A 13,455-nucleotide genomic window follows, 5' to 3' on the forward strand; every position below is an offset into this window, starting at 1 on the left:
TTCTACTGCACCCAGATAGAAAGGCCACCTGAAGAATTGTTTCCTTCTAGAATACACTGGAAGTAGTAACAAAGAATGTATATCTTGGAAAAGAAGCCCAAAACGGAATACCAAGGAGAAAGGAATGATACAGAACGTAACAGAAGTGTTACAGAGACTAATAAAAGAAGTCACAAGAGACTATCTGAGAATTTCATATTAGTAAACAAGTCTACAGATTGGTATTAACAATATCTGCATGGAGAATGGAGTCATTCTCTGCATATATGTTAGTTTTCCTAGTGGTAGGATCAAATAAGATAGTTTTGGACTGTGGACTATTTCTTTTTGACATTCATGACTGACTGACTGACTGAAGAGCACCTTAGTTAGAAATATAGACAGAGACCACCCATAGAGATAGGCATTTTTTCTTTATTTAATACACATTCACAAATCATGTCCTTCTGAGTCTCCACAGACAGTGGCAAGTACTTGAAATGCACATTCTCAGCAGTTGACTGTTATTATAATTGTGTTCATCTAGTTTATGTATCAATTGTGTTGATTTGGTGTATATGCATGATTTAGCATTTCTTTATTTTACCTTTTAATTCTCCGATATTGAACAAGGGAGTGCCTTATTCATATATTTGTCCTATTCGCATGTGTTTTAGTTTGTTGCAGTATTGTGTGACTTTGTATTAATGCATGTTTTATGCTAAACATATTAAAAGTAACTCCACAGTTCGTTTTACTTTGACAGTGCTACCCATGGTTTCGGTGCTGTCTTTTGTGCTGATTGTTTGAAATACTGGATGTTCTTTACTGATGTTACTTGGGCGTAGGTCTTCAGTTACAGCATATTTGCTTCCAGAAATGTCTACATCGTGACTTTTTAAGTTCTCTTCATTTCGTAAGATCATGAAATTAAGCATGGTGTTTGAGACCATGCAACCTCATCTATTATTAGCACTTTCATGTCTTCTTATATTTTCGAGACCATGTCATCTGCCTGTATACTGCGTTATGGATTCTCATTTTATTAAATGTTTTTCATGTTCTATGTGTAACCTGAATACTGTGTGAGTCTAATGCTGCCTAGGTTATTAACAGCCATCCCTTTTGGAGCAGCTAGTACACAGGCTGCTGGATCAGTAAATATTTTACTCCTAAAGGTTAATATAACTTAAGTAGCTGTTTACCTGTACCTGCTTGACCACTGAAGTATAAAAGTGATGCTTTATCAGGGATCGAAAGTAAGATTGGGGAAGCAGGAGCTAAAAGCAGCTCCTGGGTGTCCAGCATTAACCAGTGACCAGGAGCTACCACTGGGGAACGAGGAGCTAGTACATGGGGTTCTACAACGCTAACTTCCATATTAGAAAACATATAATGTGTACATTATGTATGACCTCTTATGCTTTAAATGTCATATAGATGTGCCCTAAGGTTTATTGATAGATTGTCCCCAAACGCACAGAGTTATATTCCCATAGGTGTGTTTATTTGGCATCAGTGGGCCTCGGGAGCCACATGTAGCTGTTGTTGTCAAGCTAACCAGGCTGTTCTAGGCTGCAAGCAGGATCTGAATAGCTCCCAGCCCCCCTACATTTCAAATCCTGTTTATGTTTGGTACACTCAGACACATTTTAAGATTGTGTTTGAATTCATGATGTATATTGAATTTGCGGAATACTCCCCTTTGTTCAGTTTACCAAGTACCATATCATAAACAACATTGTGCATGGTCCTTTCTGTCACGACTTGTAACGCCACTGAGATAATCCCCAAAACATAACTCTCCATAGACCGCCAAGAGAAAACCTGAACGGGAATGGTGTAAGTGAAGATTTCAGTACTGCGATGAATTGTGGGATTCAGTCACTTCTCCCCAGGGGGGTGCCTTTTCCTGTGAGGCGTAGGAGGTGAGCCCACTATGTAATACCCTCCCTAGGAGTAGAGACAAGCAGGACCTCACCGGGAAAGACTCCCCCTTGGGGTCAAGGACTTCCGTTCTGATGAGGAATTCCCTTACCAACAAACATATAGCCTATCAGTAATAACACCTACCCGAAGAAAACATGAAGAACAAGCTGATCATTGTTATTGTCATGTAGAACCCTTGAGTAAACCTGAACAGATATACTTATGTGCTACTGAGATGAAGAAAACCATTGGGGCAGTACAGAGTTCGAGCAGAACAGAGAAGAAGGACTTCGATGCTCCACTGGGGAAGTTCTACGGTAGTGTCACAAATCTGAGGAGGAGACCTGGGGACGAGAGAAGTCTGGGAGATCTAAATCAGCCGTGAGAGTGGAGCTGAAGGAGACAGAGATACACAGCCTCAGATGCTGAGAGGAAGCTGGCGTGCGAATCCGGGCATCCTACCCTCAGGAAAACGTGAAGTTCTAGAAGCTGAAGGACTAATACAGTATCCAAGGAGTGACCGAGTGAAACGTGGTTGCGTGACCGAAGCCTGGTGGACTTTGGAGCCCCTAAACAATGGTGATACCACTTACCTGAAGGCACCACAGAGGATGTGCAACAAAGAAACAAAGATTTGAAAAAGCCAACTTGACCATCACCAAAGAAGGCCCTGTGTGGACTGCAAGCCCGGTGATGCGATCCCAGAGTCAGAATGGTAACGGGGAGAGTGGGAGTCCGGGGTGGGGGACCGAAAATAACAAATGGACCATAAATACTTGTCTCAGTAAGGACCATATACGTAAGGAAGTATATACGAGTGAGAATCATTACTGGAAGACTCACACTCATGCCAGTAAGAAGCAAGGGTTGGAGAAGAGTGAGAATCACTACTGAAACTCACACTCATCACAGCGAGAAGCAAGTGTTGGAGAAGAGTAAGACTCATTACTGGAACACTCACACTCGTTCCAGTAAAAAGCAAGTGTTGGAAATACCTAAGAAGAGTGAGAGCTATAATTGGAACAGTTCTGTTTGTCCGAGTCAAGAAAAGGATTGCACATTGAGTAAAGATAAAGCCTCAAGTTTAACTAACAAGAGAAGATAATTGCCCAGGGAAATGGGGGATGGAAACAAATAAGATCAAACAAGAGAAGGATATAATGGAGAGGCAGAACCAACCATTGAGTGAACTTGCTGAGAAGCAGCCCACCCAAGAAGGGAGTCATTCTCCTATGCCTTAGTTTTTTTTATTATGGCAGGGACATGTTACAGAGGACACCAATAATCCCTCCCACTGATTTTCTTAGTTCCTCTCTCCTGACAGAAAAAATAGTTTTCTCCTCCCCAGACCAAATATGTGGCCATCCCCATTGACAGGTTCTCACCAATTGGTTGGTTGGGGATAAAACCTAGCTTAATGCCAGTATTAAATGTACAAAATATGCAAAATAAAAGTCACTTGATAGTAGCTAGAAGTAACTGGGACCCCTTTTAGAGATATACAACGGGCGGTGGGACAGGACGGAAGAGGGATTATGGTTCGTTCCCACACTTGATGATGGGTAGATATTGGCCAGCTGAAACCAACTGCATGGCGATGCAATGCTCGGGTTGACAGCATGAGGATACATACAGTGTCTGGTATGGTTCTGCAGTGATGCCTTGGCCAATGTCCTATGGCACGTGTACAAAGAAGCAAGGGGACAGATTGCAGAAAATCTGCAATAATGCCAAAGTAAGGCTAGTGAAGCCAGGAAGACAAACATGCTAGCAATCTGGAAATGGAATAGGAAGAAGCTCCAGATTCAATACAGAAAACAAGCGAGTCAACTAGAAGATCAGATCAAGGGGTCAAGATGTGCATGGTGAGGCTTCAAGAGTTAATGGGGCTTGAGGTTCTCTTTTTATTATATCGTGTGTTGTATTTTTCGACACTGTGTGTGGATATGGGAGTGTGTGCAGATGTGTGCTTTAGTACATGTTTTGAACCCTGTGTATGCCTGTTGTGGTACATTTAGGCTGTTAAGTTTATTGTATATTTTTCCTGGTGTTTTCATATATGTCTGGATATTTTTAGGCCATGCCTGTTGTGTGAGTGATTGCCCATAAATGTGCATGCTTTAGTTGCGTGCAGATCTGAAAAAGAGCTCATCGAAGTCGTGGAAGAGGCCGAGCCCATCGGGAGGGATCCCGACGAGGGCGACGACGAGAGCGACGTTGTCGCCGACGAGGTTCCTCAAGAGCCCTTGCGCCGGTTGTTTCTGGCGACGCAGGACGCACCCATTTTGTCAGCGATTCAGTCCTTATGCTCGGAGATAAACACAAGGTTGCCCCTGCCCCCGTCGGAGGTACCTGAGCCAGACCCGATGGGGGAAGCGGAGCCAGGACCTTCGGAAAGTCCACCGCATAAGAGGAGGAGGACGCATCCTACGCCACCTCTCCCACCTCTGCGGCCTGCTCTGCCTTCCCCCCGGTCTACTACCCACAGGGATGATACAGGCACGGACACGGCTACGACAGGTACAGATGACGACGGAGGCGACGACGGGATGTGTCCCCCGTCGCCCCCTGCCCGGGCGTCCCCCCCCGACGAGATTGGATCCTTTCATGCCATGATTTCCAGGGCATCCAAGCTCTTTCCAGCTCTGCCCAGAAGAGAAGAAGAAGGAAGGGTTCCTTTACCAACGGCGCAAGGCTAAAAGGAAGACGGTCCTCGGCGTACCATTTCTTGATGACATCTGGGATGAGGGGCTCGCCCTCCTCAAGAACCCTGCCACGGCGCCGGCAAAGAGGGACCGGTACGAGAAGAAGTACCGGGTTCCCGACACTGCCCCCTTGTGCCTTTGGGCGCAACCTACCCCGGATTCGGTCGTTTCGGCGGCGGCAAAGAAGAAAGCTCGGGGGGCATCGGCCTCGACATCAACTTCCCCGCCGGACGGCAAGGGCAGGAAGCTGGACACGATGGGACGACGGGTCATCTCATCCGCAGCGACGACTATCAAGGCGGCCAACGCCCTGGCTATCGTAGCCCGCTACGACAGGGAGTTGTGGTTCAAAATCGCCCCGCTGTTGGACTTCCTTCCGGACGCCAAAAGGGCTGAGGCCCTTGAAATCCTACAGGAAGGTGAGATTGCTTCGGACCACACCATGACGGTGGCAACGGACATCGCCGACACCGGTTTCCGTCAGTTGGGCAACAGCGTTTGCCTGAGACGATGAGGATGGCTCAAGGCGACGGATTTCCGCCAGGACGTACAAACCAAGGTTTTGGACATGCCCTTCGGGTGTCCAGGGTGTCCTCAACTCTCAAGTGCTACGGACATAAATGGAAGAGGTTCTCTGTCTGGTGCCGTACACAGAAGATTAACCCTCTGCGGATTACGGCCCCTCAAGTATTGCTGTACCTACTGTCATTGGCCAAGGCTGGACTAGCTCACGCTTCCATCAAGATACATCTGGCCGCCATCTCACGATACACCAGAACTACGGGACAGGCGTCCTTGTGGTCTCATCGACTGGTGAAGGAATTTATGAAAGGATTATTCCTATCATTCCTGCCAGTGAAGGCCCCTACCCCGGCGTGGGAGCTCAACGTGGTGCTGACCAGGCTCATGGGGGCCCCCATTTGAGCCTATGCATTCGGCACCGTTGAAGTTTCTGTCGTGGAAGACAGCGTTTCTCGTGGCCATCACCTCTGCACGACGAGTGGGAGAGATCCAGGCCCTATCTTGCAAGCCGCCATACTTGACGTTTCACAACACGAGGGTGGTGCTGAGGACGCACCCCTCCTTCATGCCCAAGGTGCCGTCGGACTTACACCTCAACGAACCCTTGGTGTTGCCAGTTTTCTTCCCGTCTCCTTCGTCGCCGGCTGAAAGGACTCTGCACTCGCTGGACGTAGCTAAAGCGCTGAAGTTCTACGTGGACCGCACAAAGAGTTTTCGGAAGACATCACAGCTGTTTGTGAACTTTGGGACTGTGAATCAAGGGAAGGCTCTCTCGAAGACTTCCATTTCCAGATGGCTCTCTGGCTGCATCATGCACTATCACCGGTTGGCAAACCGACCGCTGCCCGGCCGTCCGGGAGCCCATTCGACCAGAGCGATCGCTACTACCACGGCGTTCCTGTCTGGTGTGCCCCTGCTGGACATCTGCAGGGCTGCGACGTGGAGGTCGACGCACACCTTCACAAGATTCTACTGCGTCGATCGGGACTCCAGGGAGGAGTCCAGGGTCGACCAAGCAATGCTGCGCAACCTGTTCGCTTAAGGTGAGCCTGGTGAGGAGGTAAGAGATGCTTAATGTTGAGTTGTTGTATTGCTTAATGTTGAGCCTGTTGCCACCTCCCGTGGTTGTGCATGTGTGTACTGTATGTATTCTCTTATTCATGAGCATGTGAATCCATGCCAGACCCCATGCTGGAGAAGGAACAAGTTACTTACCTGTAACTGTTGTTCTCCAGCATGGGTCTGGCATGGATTCACAGGGAAGTCATTGGCTGGGGGCAGTATGACCCAGAGACCAGTGATTGGTTACTACTAAGAAAGACAGATCAGAAACGAAACTGATACTGATACTGATTTTTTTCTATACCGAGGATTCCCGGCCTGACGACGGGGAATATACATGAGTATGTGAATCCATGCCAGACCATGCTGGAGAACAACAGTTACAGATAAGTAACTTGTTCCTCCACAGACATAGGTGGTAGACAGTTCTCTTTGCTAGCATCTTCTGCTCCTGGCTTCTAGCTCCAGCTAGTGCATCTTTTACTCGCAGATTCTGACCAAATGCACAGCTTTCTTTGCTGATGTCTGGGCTTCTTCATAGTGTCCCTGATTGCCTATTTTACTCTGCTATGAGTATTTTGGTCTCATTAGGGCTAGTTCTGCTGCAGCAAAGTGGTAATCAACATGCACACCATTTTATAAATTTGTTTCCCTGACTGTGAGTCGTTCCATTCCCTCACCCTCCAAATAAGAGACCACAGCTGACCTGAAGCTCGGAAAGTATGTTTTAAATACCAGGAGTTTGCCTTGTAAACAGAGCAGCATCACAAGCAGGAGGACTGAAGACCGTTTCAAAAGCTTCCTTGTGTGAATGTGTTTTCCCTCTGTTAGGATGCAAGTCCAATTTGCCAGACGTGAGAGGCAGTACAAGCTAGGAAAGTATCTCTAACACAATACATAAACTACACAGAAGGCCAATTATCCAGCTATCTCACACAACATATAGCCCTCATGTGAAGCTGACAAAGGCATAAATATATTTCTGAGAACGTTCAATGAAGAAATGCAGATGGACACGTACAGTAGAAACACATATCAAGACTGTAGTCCATGTGAAATAATGTTGAGGGCGAATACTGTGCTGTAGAGCATTAGGTCAAACACATGTGTAAGCAAAGCAAGATACCATACATACCCCAGACAGTAAAAAGATCTACTATTATCAACACTGCGGGTAGTAAGTATAAAGCATAGTATTAACATAGTATTAAGCTCAGGAGGATAGCTCAAGGGCAACGCACTCGCCTTGGAAGCAAGACAACACTGAGCAACACAGGTTGGATTCCTGGGTCCGCGCTTAGAAACCTATGGGTATTAAGCATGTTATAAATGACCAATCATAATCAAACACATCGAATAATTATCAATTGCATAACAAATTGAGTAGAGAAGACAGGGTACAACACCGAGCTCTGATTGGCCAGGACAGAGAGGCACATCTCATTCCCAAACTTTGGACAAGAAGCAAGGACACCATCATATGTTACACCACTGAGCAGACCCCACGAGGGAAGATGTAAAAGCTGCACAGGGATTGGCTAGAGCAAAGGGTGCAGCAGGTTCCCAAGCCTCAACCGAATGAAACATATAACGGCGGTCAATGTCCGTACCCATTTCTTTAGAAACTAACAAACAGAAGGCCACAGCTCGGCGGGCATGAGACAATGTGCAGCGTGTGCACAAAACGTAGTGGGGCAGCCAGAAGACACACACTGCCCAATCGGAAAACATCCACCTAGGAGTGGAATCACGAGTACCAAACAACATGGGCATTTCAAGTAAGAATATAAAGAAATGGATATTCATGACCATTTAAGAAAGAAGGGGTTTGATCAATGTAGGACATATAACAGGGAATATATTAAAAGCCTCAATACCTATTAAACTAAATAGGTTCATAAAAGTTAAGGCCACTCACGCACACCTACACATAAAGTTACAGGTTAGATTTGCGCATGTTCCCGAAGCAAAGGACTAAGAAGCATGACCTATGAAGACATGTAGTTCCATCATGAGAAAGGAAGAAGATGTGCTAAAAGGTGCAACATGTTTCCAGCGAGAAGTCGCAATATTAACTGTCAGTTGAACAGTCACCCAAGGCTGAGAATGACCAGATGGTGGCACCCTTTTGGGTCTCATGAGAAACAGATGAGGTATTCCTTTTTGTTGCCACACTGTTGACACCTCACACAATGATTTGTTATTTAAGGTGGAAGTAACCCACCCAAGATCACCCGTGGCAGAACAGCCAATGGACAACTGAGTTGTATGTTGTAAATACTGGCATGCCTATTACCCAATTAAAACTGGAGAAACAGAATAACCCCATCATTAGATCATTGTCAAGAGGAAGTCATTAGCATGGTCAGGAGGGATAGGACAGGTCAACAGGGCTAGGTATTTTATAGACTCTTATACAATAATAAGCACTGTCCACTCAGTGAATATGAATTTACATGTACTTTGAAACAAAGTGTAAAATGTAACCCCGCTCCTGACCATATAAACCGTCATTTAATGATGCAATGTTGAATGATTCGTGGATTGTTCCCGGCCGAGGTTGCATGCAATACATTTTTGCTTTTCGTGCTAATCGTGCACATTCATTGGCTCATTAGATTATTGTGTATAGGACTCAGATGTTGGGCCTACCTTACACATCTATAGCAACGGTGCACCCTACAATCCAGTGAGCATTCCTGCAATGAAGATAGAGGGGAAAGGAGTCATCTTCTCCTAACAGCGTATGCTTAGGTCATATACAATACAAAGCCTTTGATTCTGATCTCATTAATATAAGCAGAACTTGAAACACGGAGGAGCACTGAAGACTACCTAATTTACTGACTCCCAGTAGAACATCAAATCACAGGTAGGCAGGCGTCCTTGGTGTGACGTTATACCAGAGCTTGCTCCCTGTGTTTTAAATTATCGCTACCCAATGTGACCTTGTCCAAGTGTCGCTACCACAGCAGCATAAAGTCTGTTATGGTGTCGCAATAGGTTACATGACACTTTACATAGAAAACCTTTCTCTCTGTAATCTTTGAACGCCTTAAGGGGTGTCGCATTGAGGCTTCTCCCTTGGCTCTTATTCAGTTGCTGCACACAATTCTTAGAGATGAAGGGGGCGGAAAAACCTGCCTCCAACCAATTACATGTGCGTGTACATGTGCATATCAGTCATTTACTGTAGGTCTTAACCAAGGTATATGTCATGTTCTGGTAACAGGATTGTGTGAGGGGTTTTACAATATTATTGATCACAGGTGATAACGTTCTGTTAATACATACTGAGGTAGGCCTGCAGAGGTTTTTATTGGAATTGAAATACTCTTGTAGGTACTAACGCGGAGGTCCGAGGGAAAGAAAACCGCACAATTCAGCAAAGCATGTTTTTTGTTTTTTTTTCAGTAAATTTCCTTCCATTCTCCAGAAACTGCTTGCCTTCAACATTGTGAGGTATGTTTGATCATCCTTTACTGTATTTGAAATCTCCATTCTCTGTGGCCATGATAATTCCAAGAGAGATTGTTAGCCGTGCCCTGTGCAATTCCCTCCCTTGTATTAAACATTTTAATTTTATGAGCAAACCAAAACGTCTTTGCCTTCAAAATGTCCGTAATGTTTTGATCCCTACGCATATGACCAGGTTGTTTGCCTCTTTAAATCTCAAAATCAACAATAATAATGATGGCATGAAAGGCCAGGTATGCGGGAACATTTGCCTTGGGTTGTGCCTTTTAAGTAATGTATGAAAGCATGACTATTTGAGATTGTGGTTTTCACGCTCAGGTTCTACGCCGTCACAGGTTGCCATGGCTACCTTGGCATGGATATAGTGTGCTTATGCAGTTCAGTGTCCTGGTCGGCCCTTCACTGCTACAAGTGCTAATAAAGCCATGGCAGTCGTTGCTCTGATTGTCAACTTGCTATAAGCAGCTGGGATTGGAAGCATTCATCCTATATAATATGTCATTTGGACCAACATATTTTTGTGTGGAAGATGTTGGGCTGTATCAGGGCACGGCAATTTGTGGAGGTACTTGATACAGCTGAGCCCTTACTGTCTGTGGTTGCGACCGTGGATTAATTCCAAAGCCACATTAGAGAGAAGAGCCCTGGTAGGCAGACTCGGACTGGCCTATAGGGCAATGCCCGAACCAAAAACAAGAAATAATAGTGTGGTCCAGTATTTTGGTCAAAGTGGGCCACTTTTTTGGCCAATGTGGGCCAGTTTGATACTTCATCATGTGGTTAGTAGTTTTGACCAGTGTTACTGAATAAATAGTCTTTAAAATGCACAATTTGCATAATCAAAAACTTCCGCTTGGGTACTACTCAAACAGTCTGTCACAAAAGCAATGAATTACCATTTGCAACGGTGAGCCACTTTTTCACTCACTGGCGCCCGAGACAATTTTATGCCCCAGTCCGACCCTACAGTGCTATATGCGTTTCATTTATTGTGTTTCCAGTGCCTTTTAATGTCACAAATGACTACAAGTAATGCGTTTAGATTAGGCCGTGGGGTTTTACTGCTAAGCTTATGGCAAGGATTACCCAGGCGAAATAGGTTTTTCACAAGTGTGGAAAAGGCTGGTGAACTCTGACAAACCCGTCCTTCTTCTGGTTAAGACACAATACTCAGAAAGGTGCAACGCACTCACTGGTAAAACTGCTTTTATATGTTCTTAACGTGGGTGTTTGTTTTCTTTTTAAGTGTGTTCTACTTTCTTTAAAAAAACGTATAATGTATTTCAGCTGATTGTAGGCTAATAGTAACGTGCTGTCTTCTCAAATTGCTCTCACTGCAACTAAAACTGAATACGGTGCAACATTCCCAGACTTGGGAGCAGAAATATTTAGTACCCACGCGTTCTTAGTATAGCTTTCTAGACACGCTTCAAGGACCATACAAGGCATTATGGTCCCCCTACAACCGAGGTAAACCTTCAATGAGGTGTGAGTTTCCAGAACACCTGGTATGGCCTGAGCTGTGACTCTAAGGAGCATGGGGCTGGGGAAGGAATGGATGCACTATAGAGAATAAAAGTGACAAGTTCGGGCATTTTGACTCCTTTTTGTATCTTCACTTTCTTGCTTGGAGTGAATACCTCTCCCGTGTTTGGGAGAATTTGACATCTATCTACTGTGTTGTGCCACTACTCTGCATCTTTCCCCACAGGGATAGCTTCCCAGCGTTGCTTATACCTCCTAAGGAGCCAGACGCTGTTTCTCTCACCTCACATAACTGCCTCGCCCACTCTACCCTGTGCCCACCTACACATTACTCCCTAGAAGAGAACCACCTTCACTCTCATGTAGCCATTGCGGACATCGCATTGAAGTGCGCTGGTCTCTGCTTTCTTGCCACTCTCGTACACCTCCCTCCTTTAAGGCGGAGGCTGCAGGCCCTCCACAATGCCGAGTAGCTCCAAAGTTAGAAGAGCACTCTGGTGCACCAGAAACCTCTCCACACTCATCCAAACCCCACCCCTACCTACCACCTCTCCCTCCTCAACCTGGCCCCCCAGTGTACCTCCCACGCTGTCACCCCAGCATCCCCAGACCAATCCACCTGCACCATCGACTCATGCACCCCAGCAGACTCTGACACCTCCTGCATTTCACCCTGCCCCCTTCCATATCCCTCCTCCTCCAGAACTCCCATCTTCCTCCGACATCCCTTCCTCTCACCCACCCCGCTATGACTCACCCTTTGCATCCCCAAACTCTGCCTGGGCTATCCTAGGCATCAAACCCTCGCTCTGCTGCCTCCTGACTCTCACACACACAGCTCAGAATCTCCTAAAAAACAGACACTGTACTACCCAGGTGCACTCTTTACGGCACACCTCAACCTGTCTCACTTCCAGACCCATGACATTCCCCCTCACTTACACCCTTATGGCCTCCTCAGGTCACCCAACCCAGTGAAATCCCTCTTCAACCTACCATACAACACACCTTGCGCCTACACCAGACACCACCACCCCCAGCTCCTCTAGATGTTGGCCCCCTGACCCTATCTCAACCTTGGAAGACATTGACCTGACCTTTCCCCATGCAACAGGAACCCAGTATGGCGTCCCCAGTCACTGCCCAGGCCACCCACCCACCCACACCCTTCCCCATCCCAGTACCCTCATCCCTTTCCATCCCTCAGAACAGGCCCTCCACCCTGCATACCCCTCCCTCCCCCACCACCTCTAAACCACCACCCCTGCCAATACCCATAGGACTCTAACCTCACTAGTTATCTTCACACATGCACCATCAATACACCTTACCTACAACCCACGGAGCAAAGACATAGGCCCACCCCTAGAAATCTCTCACCTCCCAATGATCACCTGCCACTACTACTCCCAGCCCTCTCAAATGCTCCTTCACCTCACCCCGTCACCTCCAGGGTACTCACCCCTACACCCCCCCCCCGAGTAGATCTCAGTCCCAGCCTTCCACTACCCTCTTGCCCACACCACTTCTTCGCTCCCCACTTTGGAGCAGCCACCTCCACCCCCCCCAGCACCTCCCACTTAACCGTCCTCTCCCCGCAGCTAATCCCCAACCTAGCAATGGACTTGCGTGCATCCTTATCAACGCCAGATCTGTTGCAAAAAAAAGCCACAACATCTACAAATGATTATCCTCTGAAAGACCTGACATCCTCTTCATCACAGAAACCTGGTTTTCCCAGGATTTTCAGCCCACCGCCGACAACGACCTCCCTCCAGGCTACACTCATATCACGCATAATAGGACCAGCAGGGCTGGCAGAGTTGCTATCCTTTTACAAATCCTGCCTCTTCATATCACACTGCGAGGAACACATCTGAAACTCAGACTGCTAATCCCTCCTAGTAAATATTTCTCATGACCCCTACACGTACTGGGAGGGGTCAGTAATGAGAGACGGACACAAAGTTGTCGTTTTCTCAATGTTGCCATATTTATTCAAAGTAAAGAGGGGTAAGATAAACACCTATCTTTCCCTAGCAAATAAGAAGAATGTTCCTGCCTAGCAAACTAAAACTAAAGAAAGAGGACCTTGTGTCCAAATATATCAGACCCTCACATATACAATCAAAGTGCATAAGGTAAATGTATCTCTTTTCAGTTCAACAAAAATGTGCAAAAATAAAAACTTCTAATTCTCACACAAAACAATCCTTGTGACCAGGGTCTGATTCCCTTCCTATGAATCAATTCAGGAAGACTTTTGAAAGAGTTCTGTTTCAATGAAATTCTGTTA

The 13,455-nt window shown here is 46.2% G+C and overlaps 1 protein-coding gene across 2 annotated transcripts in view; it reads left to right on the forward strand.

Annotated features, from left to right (window-relative positions):
• Positions 1 to 13,455, forward strand: part of TSNAXIP1 (translin associated factor X interacting protein 1) — a 1,023,806-nt gene that overhangs the window by 253,627 nt on the left and 756,724 nt on the right. Inside the window, exon 3 of one of the 2 annotated variants that reach the window (XM_069655269.1) lies at positions 9,612 to 9,659. The exons of the other annotated variant lie outside the window; for it this stretch is intronic. The gene's annotated coding sequence lies outside the window, so the exon portion shown is untranslated. The remainder of the gene's footprint in view (positions 1 to 9,611; positions 9,660 to 13,455) is intronic. 2 annotated transcript variants of the gene reach the window in all.

This window comes from Ambystoma mexicanum, chromosome 1p (genome assembly GCF_040938575.1).
Source record: "Ambystoma mexicanum isolate Mex_15411 chromosome 1p, UKY_AmexF1_1, whole genome shotgun sequence".
NCBI classification, from domain to species: Eukaryota; Metazoa; Chordata; class Amphibia; order Caudata; family Ambystomatidae; genus Ambystoma; species Ambystoma mexicanum.